At 40.2% G+C, this 19,343-nt stretch overlaps 1 long non-coding RNA gene across 1 annotated transcript in view; it reads right to left on the reverse strand.

The window, feature by feature from the left end:
• The window catches only part of LOC139109660 (uncharacterized), a 149,097-nt gene that overhangs the window by 68,520 nt on the left and 61,234 nt on the right, over positions 1 to 19,343 (reverse strand). Inside the window, exons 6-7 of the long non-coding RNA XR_011546868.1 lie at positions 10,479 to 10,760; positions 2,474 to 3,754 (exon numbers count right to left, since the gene is read on the reverse strand). This is a non-coding gene — a long non-coding RNA (uncharacterized lncRNA). The remainder of the gene's footprint in view (positions 1 to 2,473; positions 3,755 to 10,478; positions 10,761 to 19,343) is intronic.

Raw genomic sequence — 19,343 nt, forward strand, 5'->3', positions numbered from 1 at the left:
TACATTGTTCCCACCCTATTGTAAGGATCATTGTTATCTGGCTATTAGACTATAAAAATTCACCGATTAAAGTGGATAAGCCAATATAGAAAAAACTAATAAAGAGCATTAACGAGAAATGCTCGACAATCGCAGATGGAGATCAACGAACAACGTTGTTTCGAAACAAGCTACAACTTTTTCGTTGAAAATAATTTACATATTACAACTAAATAACTAAATATTTAAACTTTGGGATATATTTGGTGAAAAAAAAAAAAATATCTTGTTGGTGCGAGTTGAAAAATGCGGCTGAGAAACAGAAATAGAGCGAGAAAAATATGCGCTCCTGCTAAAAAAATCCTGCTAAATAAGTTTTCAAAAAATTATTTTCGCCGTAATACGCTACTACGTGTAAAGTCATTTTAGTAAAAATTTACCGCTGCTAAATCTGGCATTACTTTTCGTCTTCAAACAATGAGCGTCAATTACTGTCGAGGGTACATCAACGGTTCTCGGATATGCAGCTAACGAGTATCGCGGATCTTTTTTTTTTTTTTGTTCCATCGCGCGTGACTATTTACCGGCAAATTTTATTTAAAAAATATTCTCCGCGCGCGCCCGTGAATTTAGCACATAATTAATTTATTCCTTTTTCCCAATTACGAAGTTCATACACGTTATTTTAACGCGTTAAATTTGTCGGCGCGCTTGCCGCGCCGGCGAATTTTCCTTTTTTATTTTTTTTTTTTTTATTGATACAAATACGGGACAATATTAAACAGCAAAATTGAAAATAAGACTTAATGAATGTATGACAGGCAAAACATAGTCGCCAGTTAATTAAAACCGGAATATGGAAATGGGTAATTTCGTTATACCGTTTCGATTCGATCGCGCGAGCTTTCCTGCTTCTTTCGCAGGCGACAAGCTTTGCCCCGTACAGTTGACTGGCACTTAATTGCATTATTTTCGGAAACAAAGAATCAACCGGTTAGGTACGAAATCGCACTCATCTAATGAACTACACATATGCATGCGTATAACGCGTTATATGCATGCGACGCGCTAGTGAGACTATTATCGTATAATTAGGTCACTTCCTATGAAGAAGTGCAATCCCAGTTTGAAATTTTGCGAAAGCATATTATTCCGTATCATTAAAAAAAAAAAGAAACTAGCCGCGCGTGATACATATTATATTAAAAACTCACCCGACGACTTTATCAAAATTTTTATAAAGTATTAAAATATTCTAAATGTTCCGTATTTAATATCAACCGTAAATGTCTTGTGCTATCAATTTAATTATAAAAATTAATCAGAAAACTAACTAGAAAAATGTAATAATCAATAAACTGCGATACTTCAGCGTGGTGTTATTAATCACGATTTCTTTTTGCCTTTTAGATTGTCTTAAATTTTTGTTAGGTTTTAATAACGCGATCTAATCCAATTATGTTGTTTCTGTGCGACGAGTTCGCTCGCAGGCCTAACTTATCCCCAAATAGACCTGCATTATTGGCCGTGTGTAGCAAACGGAGTATCCACTAAGCCATGGAATTAACCGCAATGTGTTCCCTCAATATCGAAAGCACTTGTCGTCCCGATGACACGCAAATTACGGAATTTCATGTCACCTAACGACAACGACGCAGCGTGTACCGTCGCGCCCGCGCCGCGCCGTCGGACGGTTCAACTGTTTGCGCGGCGATTGTTTGCTCGCGCGACGTGGAATATGTCGTGCGGTCGATAAATAAATATCAAACACAAATCTCACGTGCCCAACTGGAATAATTGTGAGTAGCGAACGATCGATACGGTGGTCACTCGACAAAGATCGATGAGTTAAGATTGTACTTCGGGGCAATCCTTGATAGTCGCTCACGTGCACGAAGCTCACGGCTCGGAGCCGCACGTGTTTGTTTTACGTTTCGACTTGTTAATCGAGCACTCGGCGGAAAACGGTGATGATCGTTTGTTTAAAATAATTAAGTATCGATATTACGGAAAATTTTAAAAAGGTAATAAACTCTTAAAGTCAATTGTTTTCATTAATTTAATCGTAATGTCGAATTAAAATAGAAAATTAATTTTGGAAATACTATCGGATTACTAATGGTGACACTACACGTTCGCAAACCAGTCTTGTGCGTTGATAAATGCATCTGCGCGTCATTACTCTCGAATAATTGCCACCGCGCTTAATTATCCGGGCTGACATAATCGTATCTTTACGCCACCTTAACGCAAGGTTTCTGAACGGTGAAAATAACCCGCTTCGTCAGCTTTTTTCGATTTCTGTACGATTTAAAATACGGGCTTGGAGTCGTCGATTAATAATACATTATAAATTCTTTTATGTAATTGTTTCTTTTTTTTTTAAGTTTTATGAGAATGCAATACTGTTTTCTAATCTTTTTACGTATATTAAAAGTCACAGAGCGCGCGTTATTAAATTCGGACATTAGGTAATTATATTAATTTTACTTACATTTGTATTTTCCGGTTAAGTTAGGTTAGGTTGATTTCCGTCCTTCCTTCCTTCCTTCCTTCCTTCCTTCCTTCCCTCCTTCCTTCCTTCCGTCCTTCCATCCTTCCGTGGCAGTATCCTGGATTATCTTGACGTGTTGTAGCATTGCAAATTACTTAACTCTATATCACACTGCTCTGCTTTCTTTTTCACAATTACTATCACTAACACTATTACTCGAGGGACGAACGATCGAAAGAACAACGGTAGAGTATCGCGGCGATTTTTCACGATTAAAATTAAGAAGCGCGACGAATAACCGTTCATTGCATATAAAATTTGTCTTCTCGCTCGAGTCATTCTCGATCTCGATACACGAAACTAGCAATGATGTAAAGCGAGGTCCAAAGAGTCTTCATGATTTTTCGGTCAATTCTCGTCGGCGGAACGAAGCCGAGAGAACGAGACGGGCCGCGATATAAAACGTTCCTCGCGCACTTTATCTTTCTTGAGTTCCGCAAAAGTCACTTGCTCCAAACGGAATGAGAGTCACGGTCACGACGAAGAAGACGGGCGAGGTGCAAATCTCGCACTCTGACACTGGCGATCGCCGAAACCCGCCAAAGGAGATGGCGAATGAGACGGGCCGCGATATATAACGTTCCCCGCGCACTTTATCTCCTCCGAGTTCCGCAAAAGTCACTTGCTCCAAACGGGATGAAAGTCTAGGTCGCGACGAAGAAGGCGGGCGAGGTGCGCGGCGTTGACGACATCTCGCGTAGCGGCCATTACGATTGTTGGAACCCGCTGAAGGAGGTGACGAGTGAAGCGAGACGAACATGCCGCACGAGACGAAGTTCAAGTCGAGCGCTGCGTGCATTCCGACCGCGACGCACTTAACCCTTCCGAAGCACTTGTTTCGACGGCCGAAACGAGGCACAGAACGATCAGTGAAATAGCTCAGGCATGCAGAATATGATTGTTCGTACCCGAGTCCAAGACGTCGACACTTATTCGCGTGCGAAAGCTTCCTATCCGCGGTCAAAAATACGCGTAATTGCGGAACAATTAGCGACACGTGCGCGCGCCCGAGCCTCCGAGACTAGACTGAAGTGAGGTCGTTAGAGATTTCGGCCCTTAGAGGAAAAGAGACAACCGCGTGAGAAAGTGAGACAACCGATAGAGCCGATCGCTAATTAACCACTGTCTCTCTCGCACGTTCTCGAAAGCGCCGAGGTCAGCGGGGGGAGTCGATCTGTTTATGTTAATTTTCTGCGCACGGTGACCTCGAGGCGCTTTCTCCTAAAACAGAAAAAGCAATGCGTTTCTTCGTGATTCCGAGATCAACCGTGTCATTTTCAAGCTCCGAAATCATCGTCGTTATAAAACTCCGGTTCGCACAAGACCCGAAAATAATCTAATAATTCGAATACTTTTCTGTTCTCGTACAAATTTATTTCTTAAAGATATTCACACGCAGTAATTACAGCTGACGTTTATTGTCGCTTGGCAAGAAGCGAGTCAAGCAAGAGGATCAATCAGCGTCGCGGAAGAACGGCAACGATTAACAATTAATTTAAGCGTAACACTAATTTTTTTTTAGATAAGAGAGAGGAAACTGGAAATATGATCTAAAAATTCGTAGCGCATATCCGTACAATTATGTCCATTTTAATTAACGTTGATTCGCGAAAAAAATTACCGTACCATAAGTATGCGCGGTAACATTATGCACTGTTATCGCGGCAATATGAGATTTGCGAAATCTATTTCAATTTTTTGCAACACACGCAGTTCCACCATTAGCATGTCGTTTGCACTATATCGCGCGACCGTTTCCGGTATTAATTACTTAATTTAATGAACACCCAACGCAATCTGCTTACAGCTCAATGATCGCAAAAAGAGAGGAAAGGAGAGAGAAAGAGAGATTTAAAAAAGAAAAAAAAACTCACGTTATACGACCTAAATACGATAAAAATTCGTAATTTTATGGTTCTAATTTAATTTGTGGACAACAACAAATAATAATAAAAAGTTTCTTGTGGTATGTAATGTTGCATTATACATATCTATATGTATATCTATAACGCAACATTACTGACCGTAATACAATTTACACGTTAAAAAAAAAAATCGTAAATTATACCAACAAGAAAACTGTAAGCTTCAACTCTTCTAATTTATTTAATTAATGTCTTCGAAATATAAACCGTATAAATTAAACCTGAGGCGATAGGGAATCGAATAGGAAACAATATTGCGTGCAGTTTATATGAATTTCATAAAGGTAAAAATTAATAACCGATTGCGAGAGTCTGTGCATCAATGACGGTTTATAATTTACTTTCCTTCGGAATTAACATGTCGGCTACGATTGAACGGACATAAATATACCGCGTTTGATGAGGAAGGGAGAGTAGGAAGGTAGGACGGTAGCCCTTATCGGTGTCGGTAGATCGATATCACGGGCCAGGTAACCTACCCCGTTAACAAGGCAATCAGGGATAGTTTCTCGATACCGCACGAGCTGGGTTAACTTAATTAAGGGTTGTTCTACGATTGCCGATTGTACCGATTGCGCGAGTCGGCTGCATTTGCCGGCTGTGTATATAGTATACGGATGCAATTCGACGCATCGGCCTCGTACAGCCTTTTCGTTCGCGTTGGAAATGTTTAATGCGTTGTACCAAAGCAGTGGGATTTTTTTTTTGTACGTTTATTAGAAAAAAAAACGCGAGTAAGATAAAATAAATGAACTTGCATTTATATCGCGCCGTTAAACTTTGAGAAGTACATACATCTTTTATATACTTTGATGAAAGTTTTAAAGAATTTAAAAAAATGGATATTAAAATTTTTTTTTTTTTAATATATAAATGGATTTTAAAGTATAATAATAATGAGCGAATTAGTTGATCGTTTACTAATGAGATGATTTAAATATTTAGTTGAAATCGAATAAAAAGCTTATAAATTTTTTTTAATATATTAAGTGTATAAAAATAATTATTTCTTGATGGAAGCGTCGGATAATAACGAAACTTTTCTTTGAGTAACGACCAGCTCTCGGTATTCAAATTCCAATAATAAGAATTCTAGCGAGGCGCTTGTTTCTAACAATTCTTTCCAACACACCGTTACATTGTTTTACAGTTAAATGGGATAAAGAATGCCGATTATGAAACTAAAGACCAGCCAATTATATTGAATCAAAACGTTGGTATTATCTGTATCGCTTTGAGATGAGAAAATTGCATTAATTTTGCTGCTTCTCAAAAGATAGAAAGAAAAAACAGTGTTAATTCTTTGAAAATCGACTTCTAGATCTTTTAGCAGCTTAATTATTTCTGCTGTAATACTTTCCCAAAACGCGGTACCGCTATTCGGTACGTCTCTTTTCTCACGGTTTCCTATCTTCCTTTTCGCATCGGCCCAATAGAAAAACGAGACTCATTCTAAGATTCTTCTGAGTTTTATCCGGATATTCTTTTTCACGTCGTCGACGAACGCCGAATGGCGCGTCGAAATTGCCTCCTTTGGAAGACTGGAAGACTTTCGGAAACAATGAACCGATGGGGTTCAATGGAGCCTGGCTTAAGGCACCTCGAACCGTTCTGAAGAGCGATTTCGATTAACCGTAAAAGCATTCGGTGTGCATACACACGTATTCACAAACCAGAAGCATACAAACTCACGCGTTCACGGTGGAAAGAAAGGGGGAGTGAGATGGGGGAGAAAGAGAGGAAAAGTAAAAGAAAGAACGAATAAGAGAGGCGTATGCAGCAAGAAAATCTTCTCGTACTTGGCGATGAACTATATTATTTCCGGTAGAAAGCGCCTCTTGACTAAAGAGGTGGCGGATAGAAGCGGCTTCAAACACAGTCCTGTAATTGGTTCACTTAAAAGCGGATCGATACACAATTATAAAGTAATTGGAGTACCAATTAAAGCAACGATGATCCACCGTGCTGTTTTTTTTTCTCTCTTATCACGTTACATTTGTGTACGCAAAAAAAAGTTTAAGCGTCTAAGAAATCCCCCAGACACCGCGATGGAATATTTTACGTAAGAGGATTGATTCAGAATATTTTAAGTTTAGAAAATTATTATGTTAAAGCATTTTCTTTCCTAAAAAAAAAAAATAAAATAAATCGTGGAATATTTAAAATACCATGTAAAATACGTACGTCCGGCCGTAGTTTTTTTTATCAAACCGAAAAATTATTAAATGTAAAATAACGCGCGCTCTGTAATATCTGTAGTGAAATGAAAACTAAAGAAATATAATATATTGTACGAATCCGCATTTAAAGCGCCATAAAGTTTTACGCGTTTAGATGTAAAATCAATGCTGACATATTAAATACATTTTTGCTCGAAGTGAAACCGTCACATCCAGCTGAAACGATGGAGTGGGGAAATTGATCGTGTTAATTGCACATTTATATGAACAAGAAGCGAAGATTATCGATGCTGAAAACGTAGCCGGCGCAATTACTACTCGCAGGCAATCGTCTATCACTTATCAATACGCGGTGCACTTTCATGCGCGGATTAATCGCTGTGCCCCTCAATCAATCACGACGCAGAGAACAGAGCCGGCTAATGTTATTCATGAAAGCGGCCGCGCCGGTAAATTTCCCGGGGATTTTCCGACGTCGATAGCTCTTTTAATTCGAGTTTGCAAACTCGCAACAAGTCGACGGCACCCGCCGGCCACGCTAAGCCGCTCCCGTCGAGTCGCGCAGACGGCTTGAGAGTTGAACCGGAAGTTGAGGGTAACGGAAGCGAGGGCGAGGTAAGGGATGAAATGAAAAGACAGGAGGGGGGTTGCAAGGGGGAAGCAGAGCGCGAGAGACGCGAAACGGACAAGAGGCGACGGCGGAAAATCCATTGGCGATTCGGTGGGACGGGGAGGATTTTTGCGAGTGTCCCTTTCATTGTCCTGCAGCCGAGCGGCGTTAAATAAGTAAGCGAGGGTGCTTGGAGAGAGGGGGCACGTTTTCGACCCCCGGGGCGGTCTCCGGCGCGGTGGTGCCGGTCGTTTCCTTTATTTTTCAGTTCGGGTACTGCAACTACGGATTGCATTATGCAGTCCGCACCAGACAAGCGACCGTGCGACGCGACGTCCCGCGAGACATCCCAACGTGTTATCCCGGTACAATTTCACGTCACGGACCTACCAGACGCACAAAATTCCTTTCACGTAATGTCCTTGAAATTTTGAAAAATTTAATCGATGAATTAGCATCCCGATGTTACGCAGAATGATATTCTAAATTCTATATTCGCGTCTAAATACACTTGATATACATATAAGTTATTTCTAATTAATCATTTTATGTATCTTTTTTTGTTTCGCAAGATAAGTAGTACAAAAAATCAAATTTTTCTGTATATCACAGAGAATTAACACAGAAAAAGAACATCCGCCGACCGGGAAAGAGTCAACAAATTGCGGCGTAACAGTTAAATCTTTCGAATTCAAGAAGAAAAACGAGGGTAGGGGGACGATGAGTCCGGCCATCTCTCGCGAAACGGTCTCGCTCGCAAAACGCGGTGGAATATGACGTTCAAATTTCTCTCTAATTCCGGCGATGACGGCGGAACTATTTTAAAGAGGATTACGCGTAATTCCTGCTTCGGTAGGGCGTAGAATTCAGCGCGCGCGTGCGGGATCCCTTCCGCCTTTCGGCAAAGTGGGATGCATTATGCTGCAAGAATATTCGCGAGACTTTGAAATTCTCGCTGCTCTCGTAAATCTTTGTCGGACTGCAAGCGTACGAGAAGCTTAAATATTTAAGCTTAAATATTAAATATTTGTTAAAGAGCATTCTAATCGGGAATAAAAAGAAAGATTACGATTCCAATTTGTAGGTAGAAACGATGTGAATTGTATAAAAGAGGTTTATTGTTTAAGTAAACTTCACTGTTTGTAAATGTTTTATGAAAATCTCCACGTAATAAGCATCTCGTACCGTGCGCGAAAAGGGAAATCAATTTTAATAACAAAAATATTTCTTTATTTCGTAAAAACGTTTTTTTTTCGTAACTAAACACGATTTACCGCCGCAAGGATTTGGTGAAATATAAAAAAAAAAAGAAAAAAAAGGAGAAATGTGTGAAATTTCAGGTGTAAATCTAATTTATCCGCGTAGAATCGTCGGATTGAGACAGTCGGATTCCGAAACCAACTCGTGACGAGCACATCGAAGGGTAAAGCGCATCTCAAACGAGATTACATATAAACGACGCGTGCCGAGGTGCTGCGGCACACAAAGTTCGAACGTAAAATCGTGCTCGACGACGCGAAGAAGTTTCACGCTAAAGGCACGACGGTAGTCCTTTCAAATTGGCCAAAGTGAACGACGCTCTTGGGATCCACGGCGCTTCAAAATAAAAAGAGTTGGGGAATTCACCGCAGAAATCGGGCCATTCGGGTGATCCACGTCTCTCAAGAGTCCCCGTCAAAGATCGAAAAATATTTACGAGGGCGGGGGGGAAAAAAATGTTATTTTCCTGGAAAATTTCGAGAGATTGAAAATCACTTCTGTTTGCAAGAACGTTGTTTTGCTTATATGAATCGTCGAGCTTTCAATTTCCTGTTGATCTTTGCCGTGAGTTACCGGAAGTATTCGAACCGTGTGTTATTTAATCGTTCTCATTTCGCCCAATGCAGCTCAACTGTTTGCCGCGGGGGAATGTAAAAAGACCGATGGCAGTCTCCGGTGCGAAAAGTGTTTCCGAGAGCTTTTTAATGACTCGCATTCGACCAGGTCTAATTATTTGCGGGGCCTGCAGGTTATCCTGGGCGTTAAAGCTGAACGTGACCGGACTACGGGACTCTGCCTTTCACACGACGAGTTACGCGATTTCGCGAAATTTCACGAAGTCCTCATCTGCTTTCGCGATTGAATCTATTCGTTTTAGTTGACGAGTTTCTTTACGAACTTTCATCAAGAAATATTCCGCGTCCCATGATCTTTATTAGTGACAGCGTCTAACGTATAAAATTTTAAAGTTTATATGAAATTGGAAATGTATCTATCATTTTATCAAAAGAATTAATTTGTCTTTTTTTTTTCTAAAGCGTATTTATTAAATCATTAAAAGCGAAAGCGTTTCGCTGGAATAAAATGAGTTTTTTGACTTGCATCAATTCTCTTTTTGGCGAGGTTTAATTCTTCGTTACCGCGAAACAGCCGAGCTCGTGTCACTTTCGCGACAAATGGTACCAATTCGAAAATTACTCGTAAATGCCATTAGTATGTATTACACGCGCGCATTGCGTCAGTTTATCGCGGGCTGTAGAAAAGACAGACCGCATTATTTTTCAGCCCGCGTATCGGCTGCACGAATATAAATCGATGCGAAATTACTGCAAATAACGAATGCGGGGCCTCGGTCGCCGGTACTGCCGGTTAACTGGCCGGCAGCACGAGGCACTTTGCATAATATTTGGATCGCGTAACGAGACTGAATAAACTTCGCGTCGGAGGGTCGACCCGGTGATATTCCCCGTACCACAATTGCACCTCGCCGATGGCGACATCGTCGAGCGTTGTCTCGGAGTGCTATATTCTCGAAAACACCCTCGAGCGATCAGTATTTTCTTTTTATTTTATTTTATTTTTTTTTTTTAATTGAACTTGAAAGAAATAAAATTATTTTAGCGAAACCAATTCTTGCACAAAACTGACTTACATTTTTGTTTATCTGCGTTTTATAAAAAGGCATTGTACATGCGTGTCATATGCACACGAATAATATTTTTGTATAAACGATAAATAAAAAAAATATTTCTACGATTTTATAAGAAAATGTCTAAATATATTTACGTTTCTATCCTTTTACAAGTGTTTTAATTTGATGTCCTTCAAGTGCGATTAAAATTAAGTAGCAGTTTTAGATTTTCTTCCGATTTTTTGGAAGAAATAAATTTGTCGAATATAAAATTAATAGATACGGGATTTATGACGGTAACCGGAAGAAGCATCTCTTTAAAGATTGCGCATGTACTTACCTTTCGCGAGGTCTCCTTCTAAAGGTGTAATTTATCGATCATCCGAGTTTTCTCCCATCCGCAAAACTTACACTAAAGTTGTCGTGCCTGTTTATGCAAAGCAGCCCGGGAAACTGATCCTATATTCCGCATATACAGTAGCACTTTAGGCACTAAGTCTTTCCAAGCGAGGGAGAAAGAATGTAAGTCACCTAGGTTGGCAATGAATTTCAAGTCTACGCCGTTGCGTAATGTCGGTGTACGTCACCACAGTAACTCGTTGCATCTCTTCGAGCAAGTAACCTGAAAAATAATTTATAGCAGTTAAAAAAAAATTGCGTACAAAATATACTGCTTTTCGGGCATTTTTACTTATGACTAAAATTTAATACATAAAATCAAACGTTACAAAACGAGCATTTACACGCATTTACTTTAACTTCTTCCTCAATGTGTTACAAATAACAATTCAGAGGAGATCGCGTTTCGTGAGTGTCGATCAAAAAGCACTCGATGAAAAGATCAGTTACCGAGAAATTATAGTACGTAAGAACGAAAATCTTAACGAAAATCAATGGGTATTACTCGAACTCAACAATTATTTAAGCAGCGTATCAAATATCCTCTGAAAAATGTTCGCATATCTTTTCCGTTATAGATTATCTCGATTTTGGATTCGCGATTAAACTGAGCGCAAGAGAGTTTTTACTCGATATAAAATAAATGAGGGATTGTTTGGGAATGTAGTAAAAGTAATACGGTACGAGTGTTTAGCTTCATTCTCCTGCAGAGACTGTAAATTTTCGCAGAGGCTGTTCGTTCCAAGGAAACGAGAAGAGTAGTACTTACGAAATAACGGAAAGAACCTGTTCAATGATACGTAAAGTTATGATCAAGCGGAAAACTCCGAAACGAAGAAAGTTTTTAAATCGAACGCGGCGTAGTCCACGCCAGTCCGTTGCTTCCACAGTAATAGTTTTCAAAACTAATCGGAAAATATGGTTATGTCATATCTAAAGAGAGTCGCGGTAAATATTAGAACGCTTCTAAGATTAAACTTGATGAATTGGATCAATAGATTTTTCATTTAAAACTTCTTTTTCTAAAAAAAAAAATTTTTATCGAGTATTTAAATTATTATTAATTTGTCTTATTATTTATTATAAATATAAAATATTTCTCTCCTCGCGTCTTTCGTATAGAGATATAATGAATCACTCGTCCTCCATTATACATAGATTAATAACCTTTTAATCCTCCCAAAATCCCATGTGACCTTTCAAGAAACAGACGCTTATTATGTTAGTAACGCGAAATCGCCCTATCGCTCATATAGACGAACAAGATCCCAAGGCGGTAGATCCGAGGCGTCAATTATCGTGACAGTCGGAGAAATCGTTATTGCGGCAATCAGAGTGTAGCGGCACACCTCGCGATTCATCGTAAATCGCATCCGTCACTGATTAGCTTGCTCGATCAGCGGGGAAGAAAAACGCGGCTTCATAATGCGGGCGACGTGGATTGACCGTTCGAGTTCTACCGTCGATGGGACAAAAACTATGTTTTAATTTCATGAAACCATGCAAAGACGTTTGTTACACTATTGTCCTCCTTTTTATTCTTTCAGTGCCGTTGAAAAATCGAGAAGCTGTTTTAGAGACTCGCTAATTTTACTCAGGCTTGTACAATTTGTTTTTTTTATTCAATACCTTAATAGAGATTCTATGAATCCTCGCGATCAATGCGAGTCAAATCTTTGTGAAATAACGAGGCAGTGCAATGCGTTCAATTAAATTGGCAAAATTCGTCAAATAGGATTTCTCGCTTAATAAAACGCATCAATGGAAACTCTTGCAGCTGAACCGAACAAATGAGCCCTGTGTCTCTTTGATAGGAGCGCGAAATTTATTTTCCATGCACTATCGATTATTATGAGTATACGGCTGGTAAATATTGGCCGTTATATTAAGTGAATTTGATAGACCGGGTTGACCGAATACTCGCACCCGTTAATCTTAATTAGAAAACAAATACGGGCAATACGAATAATACATACATCGGTAGAAAGCCACGCGTGTGCGTAGGTTGATCGATTAAAATAATATTACATTATATTTTTCGTAATAACACCGGTGCGACACGATGCAATCAAGGATAATACACGTCACTGTATCATTCACTATACTAATTAATTAGAGGCGGTAAAGTTTTAATTGCTTTCAAAAATAATATCGTGGTTAGATCAACGCAGCTACGTCTACTCCGCTGTTGTATATCGGTTAAGTCAATCGCATGCTTTTTTTTAATATAAGCACTTTGGATGGGAAATACACATTATAAGCAGTCAAAATTAAATATATAATAAATTAAAAATTTAAAATATAATATATTATACGCGGATAGTGCGGTAATAAAATACAAAGTAAAATAATGTATATAAAAAAAAATTTAATTTGATATTGTTACAGCTCAGCACTTCTTTGGATTTTTATTTAAGCGAAACAAGAGTTTTGCTTTCGATAAAAATTCGAAAGAGATGTTGTGCCGCACGCCGATATGAGTAATTAAAATTAAAAGAATAATTAAAACCGCGCGGGCAATAAATCTGAAATAAATTGGAGTGTCCTGAATACGTGGCCGTCTAATTTCTCGCGCATTAACTTCGTTGTTAGGTTTGTTCTAGTGCAGACATAAATTTCATGCATATATTGCGGAGCACACGTTTTCACTCGGATGGAAAATATCTGTTTATTGCAATTAAAAATAAAATTTTATATATATTAAAGTAATACCGATATTAAATATTAAATTCTACGCCGTAATCCTCAGTTGGTTACGTCTCGAGAATAAGACATAATAAAAATCAAAACTCGATTCTCTTCATCGACGAGGGACGGATTTCTGTCGTTCGTGCGTTTCCGGTGCAGAATTGACGGCGCCAGTCTCAGACGGCATCCACCGCATCGGAGTCTACGCCGAAACGAGATAAGGATAACTTACTGTCGCGAGGGGCTAGCTTATGCTTTCACACTGAGAATGCTTTTATATACGTCATTCCTTGTCGCGACGAACTACCGAACATCGCGGGGTACGAGTGCCGTTCTCTCGATCGACGTAAGCGTCGTTCACAAAGGGCGAAATCGTCTCTAGAGATGAATCTTCGCATAAGCAAGACGAACCGTCGTAAAGAAGTCTGGCGCCGTCACGAAATCAGTTAAGGAAGGAGTTATTTACCACTCGGAAAAGAATGAATGAAGCCGAGACTCAAATGTGCGCGCGTTCCCGAGAAAAATAAAGAAAACGGTGAAATCGAGTTCCTATATGACGTATACGTACAACAGAATTGCACGACGTATGAGAAAAAAAAAAAAAAAGAGAAAGGATAAATATAAAAAAAAGTTACATTCAAAGAATGTCTAAATTAGACTCAATACTTTAAATTGACTTGTATACATTCATTATCGCCTTTTCCGCAGGAAAGAAATTAAACGTCAAATGTCCTGACTTTTTCTGAAATACGAGCCATCAATATTTATGCGCTATATCGATCTTAGAATCGCGATCGGGAAAATGTTTCTACGATACGCGCCCGACGTCATCGAATAGTGTCAACGATACGATATGACATACCTATTTTGTCGGTCCTGAGCCTTCGCTGAGCTTAAAAAATGCAACGTTGCGCGACGGCCCCGCATATACTCCGAAATTGTTTAAAGAAATATTATAAATGTGTGTCTTTACTTCGAGTGCATTTTATTCAGCGCACGTCAGAAATATAAAAGAGAAACGGTGCCGTAATATTATCGTGGATATATTCGAAAATTGAAAAACCACGGAAAGACGAGCTCGCGCTTTTATAGTAGCACCAAGAGAGAATAAATGAAACGAATGAATCGCGGTAGAAAAGAGGTGAGCGGTTTAAAAAAGTTCTCCACAGCGTTCCGTACGTAGCGGGGTACGAATGACTTCCTGCCGCTAGATTTGAAATAATTATCGCCTTTCTGAAAGACGATATGAATGTCGATTGTCGGAAGGTAAAACGAGACCGATTCTCGTTTGACGGAAAAATGAATTCGAGCAAGCCGAGATGTGCGCGCTACGAGTGTTTTATTTAATCTTCGCAAAGACGTACGCTACAAAGGGTGGCGATCCCATCATCGTCGTCACTGTACGAAATGACCTTCTCGACGGAAATTAAAAAGGCGCTTCTCTCACCGTACCTCCATATCTATCTTTCAGCGTTTCACGTATCTCTTGCAGGGTGAATCGCAGCTGCGAGCGCCGCGAAACGAAAGCTTTATCGAACAAGGCATCCCCGCGAATTTTATACGAAATACACGCTGATGCACGGTGACTTTTATCAATTGTGATTTTTCCATTTTGCTCCTCGCGAAAGAAAAGAAAAAGAGAAAAGAAAAAAAAGTGCAAGCAATTAATTTCCTAACCTGATTGCAGGGTATACATATAAATTAATTTAATAGCCAAAGATATTATTAATTGAATAAATTAATTTCGACAATCGAAAAGATATAAATCTTTGCTTATACTTTCTCGGAGGTGATAATAACGAAAGATGAAGGATATTGTCTTTTATTAAAAAAGATATTTTGTATTTAACGTACGCAGATCATTGGATACATGAATTTTTCTTTTTTCTCTCTCTCTCTCTCTCTCTTTCTTTCTCTTTCTGTTCGGAACATGAACAGCAGTAAATGGAATGGGAAGACCGTTAATTTCGGCACAGAGATGCTTTTTTAAGGCACATGAACGAACGCCCACTGGAATAAAGTAATTCCGGACGCGCAAGACGACGGGGCGGGAGTCACGCGAACGCTCTTGCAAGCGGGTAGAGGGGCTCTTAACGGGTGGCACGGAAGAAGAGAGATGGAGTTTTATATCCCGCGGTATTAAAGCACCCCGAAGGCAATCAAAAGCCTTATACACGACTGCGATATTACCGCGTCTGTAATTCCCGCATGCGGATAAAAAGCCCCGCGCGCGGCTGTTACGAGCGTCGACTTTATTATTTTAAATGTTTCACGGCAAACATCTCGATATCGTCACTGCCGCGACTGTCGGGATACTTCGATCCGCGAGCGACGACTTCGATACGAATGATAAGCGGCGAAATAACATCCGCTATACGTGTCACATGCATACAATCTACGTGGAAAATTATCTAAAAAGGTATCGAAAACTTTTCTGCCCGAAACATGATCCTAATTTTTTTAATTTTTTTTTTTTAACTAATTCATGTTTGAAATATTTAAAAAAGCGGCTTCAACAACTGGAATAATCATAATCATTCATGCGTATAAATTTATTGCAAACGATTTACCGCGCATAAAGTGCAAAGGGTATTGGATTAAAATTAACAGGGAGGTTCGGCGATAATTAATACATCCAAATAGCTCCGCAATTATCTTTACGGAAGCGTGTTAAAAAAAATCGATCAACGTCGTGCGATCGCAGTTGTAATCGCGCGAAAAAATAATTTTAATAAAGTGTAATGGATCGAGATTAATAAAGAACGTAATTAATATACGAGGCGCAACGCCAGAATAATCTCTGTGTGAGGTATTAAAAAATCATTTATCACTTGATCAAAAGTTTCGCCACGCGACGACTGAAAAGCGTATAAAAATTTACCGCGCGTACGTCTATATATAAACGTAATACGTATTACATGCATGCAATTTTGCATATTCTAGATATTACATTGCCATTATGACCCTTGCGCCACGAAGAAGGGCGATCACCTTTACTTGACACGAACGTTACTTATTACGGTTAAAAAAAAAAAAAAAAAGAAAAAGAAAAAGAATTAATCCTTCACGTCTCATTTATCAAACAAATTTAAAGCGCTCGGTGTATTCTCAAGCTCAGCAAAGAATCTGATATTATCGTAAGCAGTATTCAAAGTTGGACTTTAAAGAAGTAATTCCATATAACGTGCGTAATCACGCAATCGCGACAAGAATTCTTCATAAATATTATAACCACATTTTGCCATTAGCTCTCTTCCTTTCTCTCTCTCGTAACTCTCTTTATGAAAATATTTCCCTTCCTTCGTTCATCAGGAAACCCCGGAGTATCGCGCCGCTCGCGAGCGAGGTAAGAGAAATACGTTTTTCCGATTTTCTCGCTATTGCCATCGACCGTTCGTATATTTCCTACCTTTCTCTTCCTCCTTTTCTCTTAACAGCTAACTTCAATATTCATGAGAATATAAATATAAATAAAAATATAAATATCGATACATATGAATATAAGCGCGATGCATAAATATTCATGGGACCGAATATTACAACCGAATAGAGACCCAGCGTAAGGCGGAATACATGGAACGGCAAGGGGGCGGCCGGGGGAAGAGGGAAGGGGGGAGAAAGGGAAAGGAGCAGAAGCTGCGCGTTGAAACTATACCAGGCAGCCTCAAAGGGGCGCCCTTCAATTCGCCGTCGTTATCGACAACGTAGTCGCAGCTATAAACGGCGCCGTAAGCTATCTCGCCGGTAGCTACGCGGTTGCATGCAGCTGCACGCGTCTACGTAGCCCTACCGACGAAAACCAGGAACTCTCTCCCGACCAACCGAAATTGCTCGCTAATGTCATAATTATATATATTGCGGCGGTTGTGCCTGGAAGACGAGAAGTACCGCGATGCCGCCATTGTTCGCCCTTTGAAGGGCCCGGTTAATTTATTCGTAAGTAGCACAGCGCGAGCTAAACGGCCGTATAGGATGTATAACGGAATCGAGCTCGGTTGCTAATGGCAATATTGTCGGGTGCGCGGAGAGCATACACGCTCGCGGTGGATGGATTTCGTAATGGTGAATGCACGCCGATGCGGACAGCTCTGCTTTACAATCGGGACATATCTTTTGAAGCATGCACGCCGTTCGTGAATGAATGATCCTGTAGCGTATACACACAGTCGCCAACACATACCGATTGAAGAGCCGGGCGTTTCAATCGTTCAGCCCTTCAATTTGCACCTGAGCGTCTACTGTGCCCAACGTACCTGCCCGTTCTTCGTTGGCTAACTTCGACCCTTGAGACTACTCGGGCAAAGACGTCTTGTGACAGCTCGTAAATGAGGTCAAGCAAGTTGGCGACGAGGGCAAAGGGTAGTTTGAAACACTCTAACTCATTATGAGGGGAAAGTTAAATTTGTTGGAAAAGTAGCGGTAGTGTGTTAGATACTTGAAATATATTAGTCGCTTTATACCTTTATTAGATATAATTAATATATTACTTAAAACATAACGCATAGAATATTTGTTTCAAAATTAAATTATCAAAATATTTTACAATTGAAAAGGCTCTAGCGTTACCGAAGAAATTTCCACAAGCCGGTTAAAGAATATAACAGATATAAATATAATTAATTTTAAGCTTATAGAAATTATTTATATTAACGTGCACCTCGCCGTCTAAAATCCAAGTACGCTTTATAATTACTATACGCCCGGCAATTAATGCACGTACGCACAAATACGCGCGCGCTGGCACGTGCGTGTGCTCGAGTAACATTCCCATTATGCAGGCTCAAGTCAGTCACCTCAATCGATGAGACTATGAGATTTCAAACGACAAGATTTATGCCCCCGGTACGCGCACGAAGGAAAAGGTTTTTATGATTTTCTTTTTCACGCGCACGCAATAGTTTAATTGGCCCTCGCGCGATCTAACACGCTTATCCGAGGCCCTTAATTGCACTCGCTACTCGACTACTCGTTGGTAATAAGAACGTGTCGAAAGTTTTGCGCGACGTGTGCGATAACATTTACGGAAAGAGATCCAGTAATATTAATACTTTTAGTTATCTCCTGGGGAAGTTTTTTAAATTTCCAGCGCATAAAACTCGCGTCGAACAGGGAAAGTAGAATTACCTTCGACGAAATATTGTGCCGTGAGGGAGAACCCTCGGGTTCTGTAATTTCATTTTCGCATTCGTCGCTAGAGAAGCCGCATAGGTTTATTAATTTCATATTTCTGTGACACTGCAAGATCTACGCTTAATAAAATTTTTGGGAAATACATATATTCTTAAAGTAGCTCGGAAAAATTTCAGATTCCGCTTCTCTCGCTTACGAAATTTTTATTGCTTTCTGGAGGAACGAGTGAGAGGGGAACCCTTTTCGCTAAACGTGCGGGTTTCGTAACTTCACAGAGGCAGTCAGCGCGCCTTCTTAGGGCGGTGGAATCGGTTAATTACATTTTCTGCGGGGCCACGTCTAGACGGAATGCAATTTCGATTCGCCGGTTCCGGCAACCACAGCGATCAGCCACCTTAAAACAATGGCCGATTTTCGAACGGAGCGTAACACCGAAGCTAGCTGGCGGTAGGTATCTCTCTCACGCCATTTCAGACGCGCTCAGCAAATTGCGTAAAATACAAAAGAGACAGTAACAGCGGGCAGTATAGTTTTCCGAGAGGCGTTGGCGCGGGAACTAACGCTAAAATTTCAGGCGCTTTGAAAAGAACGCATTCAATGAAAATTTATAACTCGTACGTACCAAGATATTTCGTACTTTTAAATATGAAATTAACGTTATCGAAGCAAAAAGTATTTCTTGAAGATCGGACGTGCCCGAGACGAACCCGAGTATTTGTATAACGCTTGATAACTCGCCATAAGGATCTCTTGTTTTATTATCTCGCTCGTTTTCTTTACTTTTCGCGACGATTCGCCTATAACTAATGCCAAAAACGCGTCCTCCGGGTAGCGTCAAAGAAATCGTTCGGCGATAGCGTTGCTACACGGTGTGTGGGCACAACGGCACGGCGGACCTCCATCGTGGGGCCCAGGCCCCTAAAAGAAAGGGAGAACGAGGGGGCGGCCTCACACGGGGCTTCGACCGGCGTGAGTCTCGACGCGAGGA

Source organism: Cardiocondyla obscurior, linkage group LG18 (assembly GCF_019399895.1).
Source record: "Cardiocondyla obscurior isolate alpha-2009 linkage group LG18, Cobs3.1, whole genome shotgun sequence".
Taxonomy (NCBI): Eukaryota; Metazoa; Arthropoda; class Insecta; order Hymenoptera; family Formicidae; genus Cardiocondyla; species Cardiocondyla obscurior.